A 9,864-nucleotide genomic window follows, 5' to 3' on the forward strand; every position below is an offset into this window, starting at 1 on the left:
AAGAACAGATTTTAGTTTGGTAAATGAAAGAGCAATTCTGGAAGGTCTTATAGATGATGTGGAGGAAAACATGCTACTTTTGACCACCTGAGGCCAGAAGGTAATCCTGTGCATATTGTTTGGAGGAAGGTGAAGGTTAGGCAGGGTGGGTGAGGGGATTTAGTGGAAGGAAAGGGGTGTAGAAAGGGAGGTGGGAAGTTACCAATTGCAAATTCTATCTACTGTGTACTTTTTCCCTAGAGCTTTGCAGTGTCGCCCTCTGGTTGATAAGAATAATTTTATAGGCCACTTGTTTCTGATGTCCATGTCCGTTTTTGAGGCCTCAGATACCAAATACTTACAAAAGTATCTGAGGTGGCTGAAAAATATGTACATATTGTTTACCTCATTCTAAAAGAATAACAGTCATGCAAATTAATTAGTACAGGTTCATTATATTCCGTGTGGGCCATCATTTATACAAGACTCAAAAACAAGATTTTAGAATCAATTATCTTTGTGGAGTTATTGTTGTCCGATTCGTTGTAAATTCCAGGGGAGCGTTACAGAGGCTCACCTTACGCCGCCATTTTTTTTTCCCAATCCCCTAGAATCAATTATCTTAAACCCAACCTAAATGGGTGCTGACCATCCTGTTGCACAGGCACTCTTTCATCACATTTTTGAAATATAATACATAAGAAAAAATATAAGTGTCTACCATTAGGCCATAGTAAGAAGTCCTTGTAATGAAGACACTTTTGCAAAAACAAAATAGCCACCAAAATTTTGGAGCACTACAAATTGAGTTTAATTTGAGCATTCTTAATGCTCTTCTAATTTTGACTTCTGCAGCTGTTACAGTAGTTAAAATTAAAAATTTCTGGATATCTAAATTTATCTTTAATGTACTATATTCCACAAAATCCACATAAATAACATAAATAAACTTACTTTTATTATCTTTTGTTAGCAGAGATTAGTTTAAATTTGGTGGAACATTATCGTCATTTGACTTTGTGCAACATCCGTAATAAGTAGTTAGGACTTAGGGTTACAGTGGACATAAATTAAAATCAGAGCTTTGTCAATGATAATTGTTTGACTTTGGGAACTCCATGTACTTCATTGAGCTTCATGTGTAAAAGAATGAAAAAACCAACGACGATTTCTGTTTAAAATACCTTTTTAAGTTGTTACTACGAAGTGCTCAATTTCTATAACAATGGTGATTAACAATATCAGTTGTATTAGGTTCTGGCATATGTCACTTGATGGCAAAAGTATGATCACTCTGAAAACTTTAGTTACAAATTACTCTTATTCACTCTCCTTGTCTTATGAAGAGGTTGTATTCTAATTGTCTGTATGTATGTTGATTGTGGAATGGGCTTTTGCATAGAAACAAATTCTCCGTCCTGTTCACAAGACTTATTATGAGCACTAAAAGTTGTTGAACACCTACTAAGTACTAAGTGTTGTCCTAAACCTTGCCATGTATTGTTTCATGGATTCCTCACAAAACCTTATAAAGCACTCTCATTATCACTACCATTTTATTATAGATGAGAAAGGGGAACTAATAAATGGTGAATTTGGTGTTCATATGTGGATGATCTATATCCAAAGTCCATTAAGATGCACTTCTGTAATATAGCTTATATTTTAACTGTTTCTTTTTTCTTTTCACTTTTTGCAATCGATAAGAAAGAACTGGGAAACAAAAACATAAACAAAAAATTCTTGCTGAGCACATACACTCATAGACTAACCTGGGAACCTAAGATTATTTACTTGATCATTGTTTCAAAACAATGCCACCTTCTATACTTTAACCTAGAGTTCTGGGAACAGCATCCATTCATTCATACCAGGCATGACTAGATAGGTACCAGCCACCAACTGGAAAGGGAAGCAGAGTGGTTAGGAGCAGGAGCTCCGAAGCCAGATGGCCAGGAGTCAAGTCCTGGCTCTGCCACTTGGTAGCTATGTAACCTTGGGTACATTACTTAAGATCTCTGTGCCTCTGTTTTGGAGTTTCTTATCTGCAAACAAAGATAATAATATCCCCTATGGCTTTTGGGAAACTTAAATGAGTTTATACATGAGTAATGAATAATGTACATGGCACATGGCAAACCCTCAAAGAAATTAGTTAAATAATCTCAGCAGCAACAAGCCACCTTTTAAAAAGAGGCTCTCTTGTATGAGTACAGTGTGGAAAGTTTCACCCACTTCTGACTTCAGGAGAGTGCTACAGCAGGGAAGGCGGACTCTCCTGTTTGAGGCAAAAAAAGAAAAAAAAAAAAGAAAAAGAAAAAAAAGTTATTTGTTCCTCAGATATATTAAGATAGATGCATCCATTAATGCATCCTTCATCTAATAATGTCAAGGACAAGGGGTAAAGCTGAAGATAAATATATATATTTATATACATTATATATATATTTTTTTTGCAGGGGTAAATATATATATAAATATACATATACATACATATTTATATATACATGTATATATATATATATAAACATACATATAAATAAATCTGACAAGTTTCAAGATATTCTAGTTTGTTAACTGAGAGTGTGAGGAAATTGTGTTTAATGCATTTAAAATGTAGCAATGTCCTTGCTACATATGACATGAATGCTGTCTAAAGTGTTATCCATCGCAGGCAATTGCTTCAAACAATTATACCTAAGTTTCTATAACACAAATGCATACATAATATTTTTTGCCTCAGCTAATTAAGTATATTGGCATATTTGTAAAGAAGACTTAAAGGCCAAAATTTTCATTGAAAGTAAATTTTTGAAAAAGACATATATACGTTGATATATAATAGATGATAAAACAATTAAACCTGTTATTCTGATACTAGGTTTCCATTATCCAAGTAAAAACAAGTCTCTTATTTATCCTCATGTTTGAAAATAGCTACACAATTAAACTAACAACAAAAAATCACAGTGTTTTACTGATGACATTCTTTTCCGATAGTTTTAGTCCTCCTTATTTTGTCATGTTGCTATTTATTTTTCTCTAGTAGCCACCAAAATTCCAATTTTCCCTTCAAATTATCCTTGGAAGGGAGACAAAATTAAGGTTTATGCACAAAATATCTGCAAAATGATTGATCTTGGGTTAATTAATGGACAAGGGTTGAAATTAATACTCATATGTAAAATTTATAAAATCAGTATGTGGATATAAGATAAATGTATCTTAGTTTTGATTGATAAAACTAAACCTGTATGCTCATGAATATGTTAATGATCCTCTATGGGACTAACTTGTAAAGAGAGGGACACTCTTATAAGCCATCTAATTGCTATTTAACTATATCACTGCTATTTAACACACCAAATGATACGCTCAGAAATCACTATGGTTTCATGAGAAACACAATTGAACTCAGATTAACCTACACCTAATAGATACATAACTACAGATTTATACAAAAGTTTGTGCTATATTAACATTTTTAAATTAAAATCTTGTCCCATGTTAAGGGGAATGAATGTCTCTGAAAATTTGGCTCCTTTCAACAATCTCAGTGAAGTATAGAGCCATAGCCTCGATATCATAGGGGTTATTAATCTATTTATTTAGATTGATGTTGGGTTGAGTTGAGATTTTTGTCCTTTTGATTGTAGTAAGACAAAAAACTTACACATTTATTTAAAACAATGAAGGAATAAGAATATAAACTGTTTTACATTTTAAAAATAAATACACTATTGTGACTACTTTTGAAAGAAATAATATATTGGTGAGTTATTTTTACGTAATTTTATCTCGTTCAAATAGACAAAATAATTTGAGGAAAAAAAGAAAAAACATGCTCTAGGAAATTATTTGCAACTTGTGGTCTGATAATACCAATAACCTAATGGAACATAACTCAGTTCACAACCAGTGACTGTATTTTATTTTTTAATAATAGAAAGTAAGGCTTTTATTGTGTTTTTTAAAATTAAATTCTTTTTTCATATATAGCTTATTCAATTAAAAAAGATTAATTTGACTTTGTGATTTCTCAATTATGGGAGAATGCAAGGATTATTTGATCTAATTTAATGAAGAATATTATAATTTTCTTTAGACAAAAATAATCTGAATTTATTGATGACTTTTTGTTTAAACAGAATTGCAATGGAAAGTATAAAAATGTATTTTCTATTATTTAAATGCATTTTGGTGACTTAATCGTCACATATCTAATTCATAGGTTCTTTTCTTCTAAATCACACTAGCTCAATATTCCAAATTGTACAACTAAACGTATTCCAAATTGTACATATTCCAAATTGTACAACTAAATGTATTCTACTTATTATTTCTTCAATGTTATACTTTAAACTAAGGCTATATATCTTCAAAATTATTAACCAACTTATATGTAGGTAAACCAAAATTAAGGTGTGAAAACTATCCATATACTTTGAGTTGTATAACCACTACTGACAAAAGAATTTGGGCAGCAGTGTTTGTCTATGTGAGTTAATGATTGAGATATCTCGTTAGTATAAGATCTGATCTTGTATTTTTGGTAAATCTTTATTTTCCACTTAATTGCATCAGAACATTTTCTGACATTAAACAAGAGGATTTTTTGACATCGTTTAATGGTGCAGCATTCAGTTGAAAAGAAAGCTTTCCTGAGAGGTTACAAACATTTTATAGTTCACGCATAGACTTCAAAACCAGTCACAGACAAATGTTTTAAATAGCTGTGTACTGAGTTTCCATTTTTAAGTGTATTCTCTGACAGTCTGATTGAGTCAAGAATTAAGAGGTGCTACAAACTTGACTCTTCAGAATGTCTTCTTTTTAACACCATTGCAATGCTACAGTTTATGGGTTTAAAGCTGCTCTGAATCCTAAACAAAGATAAGGAATAAAGCCAAAGACTTTAAACAATATTCTTTGAATATACTTGTTTTCTGAAAAGTTGGCACCATAATATTTATATCTGTAAACACAGAATTATTTTTTCAAGCTGCAGTCATACAGAGAATGAAATAAGTTTTGCTAGTGAATCCATATTTTGATCCTTTAAAAATTACTTTTCTAATTTTTCTATGAAGTTCTAAGACAGTTAAAAATTAAGTTACTATCAAATTTTAACCAGGTAAATAAGAATTGAAAGCCAAATATTGTTATAATGATTCCAAATGATCTAAGTTAGAAATATATAATGATATTAACTAAAGTATCGTGAGTTTTTGTGTTTATCAAAACTTTTTCACATTAACATAAAGCGTATAAGGTAATCTTTTTTTGTCTTACTATTATTTTGAATTTTTTAGTAAAATTCAAACTTCTGTTACGCCTGAAAAATAATGATATGGGAATGTAAAGGTTCTGACAGATAGGCTAGGATGTTGACTCCATTTCAATCTCATTATATCCTAGGCATCAGCCATGAGTGAACGACATACATAAACCTTGGTTATTCTTTACCATAATTTTTAAAATTACAGATCCAGTTTTAATTTCTTTTTATTTTCCTGTTTTTCTATTTTTTCAAAGTGAATGGTTTTAATATATTCTAAAATTTAACATATTTCAACTAATAAAATAACATTTGGTATGTGCTAGATATATATATATATTTTTAAAAAGACCTTGTAGCAATAACCAAAGCATATTTCTTAAAGATATTGAATATCATAGGTAAAACATATTTTAGCTCACTTTACTCATGTCATTTCTCAAATCTATGTTTCATTTTACATATTTAGAACAGGATTTATACTCTATGCATTGATTTTATGATGCTACAGGGAAATATCATCTAGAAAAATAAATTAATTCTTTATAGCAAAAAACATGCATGGATGCTTTTTATCATTAAAAAGAGCAAACACCACAATATAATAATACGAATTTTTATTTCAAACATTTGAAATTTTTATTCAGACATTTTCTCAAATAATAAGTATTTGCCTAATGACCCTCAATATTCATTGCTTAGAATTTTTAAAAAATAAAGACAATAATCCATACTATTAATACAGGCACACAAAATTAATTAAATTATCCAATGAAATTATGGGGTTTGGTTAGCAATCAGATAAAAATTAAAGAACTTTGGTGTGGTCTTTATTATAAAACGATATTAATATAATACCTTCTAAAATAATAATCTAAATAAAAACTAATGCTCTTTTAAATTTTGTTACTAACCCATGGCATTGGGTTAGGCATTTAATGTGTTCTTTCCATTTCCTCCTCTAATTATCTAATGGCAATTTACAAGGTCACATTCTAAAAACACTTTTTCCATTTCTACCCATGTGTCAGGGAACTCAATACAATTAATAATAGAAAGGATATAGGGAATCAGCCACAATATTTTTTAAGAATCACAAAAATAAGACTTAATTGAAGTTTACATTATTTGGAGAAATTTGTGGAGAAAACTGAGTTGAAAATTACCAACGAGTCACTCAGAATGTGTGACTAAGTATAGGATTTATCCATTGAAGAACATTTTGCAGAGTATAATTTCATTTAGGTAAGAAAAAATATATAAATTATGTCAACCAATATAATTGATCTCATATCTGATATCTGTTTTTTTCTTAGCAACAAATGTGTGATATCTCTATACCAACAACTTATTACGTAGACACGAGTTTCTTAGTGTCCAGGACAGTCTGTACTATGGAAAGAAGCATTAACAGATATTTCATCGCCCCATTTCAGTAAGTTTTATCCTGAAAATTCTTGCTTTAAAATACACATTTTAATTTCTCTGTTTAATACTCATTTGAGAAACCTTTGTTACTTTATTCACAATTATCTCAATATCACTCTGTTCCCTAAAAAGATTACAGAGGGATACCAGAAAAATCCAAGTAACATATTCTGCTAGCTAAAGAGATTTGAAATTAGAGTTAATATAGAAATCTCAACATTTTCTCAACCCTGGCTGGTGTTTTTCCTTTTGTAGTCCACCCCGTTATCCAATGGAGCGGAAACAGTTCAGGGCTAGCAAAAGAGAGGTTTAAAGACATCTGGCAACAACGAACAATGAAAATTCCATTAGTTCAATAGTTAGAGAAAGAGGTGAAAGACAAATAGAAGGCAGATATAATAAATCCAAAGTGATTACTTTTGTTTAAATACTCCATTACATTCAACTAAAGAGTTAGCAAGACTCTGAGACCCCATAAGCAATTATTCTTTCACCCCTTTCTTAGAATACTGATTATGCGGAAAGTTTAAAGACCCTTCCTGGGGGGAACAATGTTTTCCAGCTGTCAAAACTCAAGTTTAGTTAATAGTAGAGCTAATTTTAAAAGGTATTTTCCCTAATTAAGACATTTGTTCAGCAGTACGTCTTTTCATCCATTTATATTTTTATTACTTGCCAAATTTATTTTCCAGAACATCAAGGTACATAATATTGTCTACTAGTAAAGATTTTGTACACATTTTGGGGTAATAAACTGTAGTTTCTCTAACAAAGTAAATGAAGATATGTTTCAACATGATTCCAGTGTCACTAGATTCTGTAGTAGAAACATGGTCAAACTGCATGAGAATACTACCCAGAATAAATATAGTTATTTTGAAAAATGCACTTACCCAGCACAGCTCCTAAGGAAATTCTTGGTGAAATATTCTTAGGATGGAATTTGATTTTCTAAGATTCCGCAGAAGAGATTTAGCCCCAGGCAAGGTGGGGAAGAGTGAAAGCCTTGCAATGTGATCCTGCAGGCAGGGTGAGGTCCAGTCAGCAGAGCTTGATGATCCTAAAGCAGGAGGTGACACTCTGCTGGAGGGAGGGTTGTTCTGAGTAGATTGGAAGTGTTGTCACATTGTATGTGCTCAGCAGCAGAAGGGAAACATCAGAGCTTCCTGTTACATCACTCTGACCCCGCCTGCAGTTAGTGTAAGGTTACTTTCTTTCTCAAATAGCATACCCCAGGAAAGCAGCACTCCTTTCTTATTCTCAGACAAGAGCAAGAAGCAGCCTGAACAGACAGAGATCATAAACTCTATGAATACATTGTTAGCAGCAAAAACTGGCTGGATTTCACCTTGACTGAGTTGTTAGAACTTGTCAAACAGAGCTGCCTGTGATTTGAAGGAAATCTGAATATCACGCTCTGTTCAAAGAATTAAAGGAGTTAGGGGAGTGTGTGTGTGTGTGTGTGTGTGTGTGTGTGTGTGTGTGTGTTGAATTATGCTTTACAAAATATCCAAGGGATCTTTTTTATTTAACATGCTTTTCTTCATAAATGAACAAGAAAAATAATAAATGTATCATTGTAATTAATTCTATGATACAACTCTTTATTAATTTGGAACTCTAATAATCACAGCTATTCCCAGGTCAGTTTTCCACAAAGAAATGAACTTTTTTTTTTTTTGCTTTGTTCATGACAGTATGTATGTATTTCTCATAAACAAAACCATTGTGTGTATACATATACATATATAGAATTATCTTTCATTGTATATGAGTATATGTATTAGAGTAAAAACCCTTTGCAAACATATTCATAAATTTAAAATAATTATACATATTTTTAAATATTTAACTTAATTGTTATCATCTATAATCTAAAAAAGTAATTTATACTACATTTGTACCTCAAAATGGCCTCGAAAATGCATACAATTTGTAATTATAATATTATAAAACAATTTAAAATATGTAACATGCATTAATTTTTAAAAAAATGTTTGCCTCAAAACATAATTTTATTCTAAATGTGTTTAATAAATCATTAGAAATGATCAGGGAAGAAAGTTTTAAATTTGAAATGCACTTGTCTTTTGATAATATGGTAAATGTGTGAAGATACAATAATTATAATTCCTGCAACCTAAACAGCGTTATGTCACTTAATTTATCTGAGCATCAGTTTTCTCATCTGTAAACTAGAAGAAATGAATCAAATAATATCTGAAATCCTTTATATTTCTAAGACTTTGAATCAACAAATTATATAACTTTTAGAAATATGTAAGATATTGTGATGATTATTCCATTCTTAGTAAATTTGAGATCAGAGGGACTGTGGAATGTGTAAATTACTGCGATTCTGAAACAAAACAAGGTGCTCACACTCCTTGTAGACTAACAAAGGAGGACAAAGCCACATAAAATAAAGGGATATCATATTTCTGAAGCACTCTGCTCCTGTTCACATTTTATTACCTGGATACATGGAAGAATTTTATTACACAATCTTTGATGTTAAGATGAACAGGATCAAGGTCAATAAAAATAGATACATATAAAAAAATAGGATACATACTATTCTCTATCAATTATAGTTAAGACATGTTTAAGACACTGAGTTATATTACCTACTTGGTTCTGGGAGATAGAAAAATTACCAAGGAATTAAATTGTCAGGTTGTAGAATATTGTATTCCCACTTAGGACTTGGTATGCTTTGCCTTGGGAGGCTGCTGAGATGTACATTGTGAGCTATTTTCTTCAGCCCATGAGAAGAAAAATCAATGATGCAGATTATGAGTGGCTCCACAAACGATGGCTCTTTAATCAGAATACCAATGTAGGGGGTGCCAAGTGAAAGCTTTGCTAAATTCTGCTGTGGAGGGAGCACACTGCTCAGAGAACCACTAAGACAGAAGTAGAAAGCACTGGGATTGGACAACGATACATGAAACTCCAGTCCTTGTTTGGATACTTTCTTGTGTGTCCTTTGACAAAACATTTTAGGTCTTGGTGTTTCCATCTTAAAATTCAGAGCAGAATCAAATACTAGAATTTAATACCTGAATCATGACTGGCCATGTGTTCTCATCTCCAGTGCTTGGTATAATATCTGAAAGAGATATCTGATCCCCTAGAAAAAGATCAATATACAGCTTTTGAATTTAAATTATGAAAAA

The 9,864-nt window shown here is 31.3% G+C and overlaps 1 protein-coding gene across 4 annotated transcripts in view; it reads right to left on the minus strand.

Moving 5' to 3' along the window:
* The window catches only part of CALCRL (calcitonin receptor like receptor), a 102,252-nt gene extending 94,285 nt beyond the window's left edge, over positions 1–7,967 (minus strand). For 2 of the 4 annotated variants that reach the window (XM_081051663.1, XM_081051662.1), the window contains exon 1: positions 7,579–7,808. The gene's annotated coding sequence lies outside the window, so the exon portion shown is untranslated. Of the gene's footprint in view, positions 1–7,578 lie in introns of all 4 variants that reach the window. The other 2 variants (XM_081051661.1, XM_081051660.1) reach the window with 2 other exon arrangements.
* Between the last annotated feature and the right edge of the window lie 1,897 nt (positions 7,968–9,864).

The sequence above is a fragment of the Rhinolophus hipposideros genome (genome assembly GCF_964194185.1).
Source record: "Rhinolophus hipposideros genome assembly, chromosome: 6".
NCBI classification, from domain to species: domain Eukaryota; kingdom Metazoa; phylum Chordata; class Mammalia; order Chiroptera; family Rhinolophidae; genus Rhinolophus; species Rhinolophus hipposideros.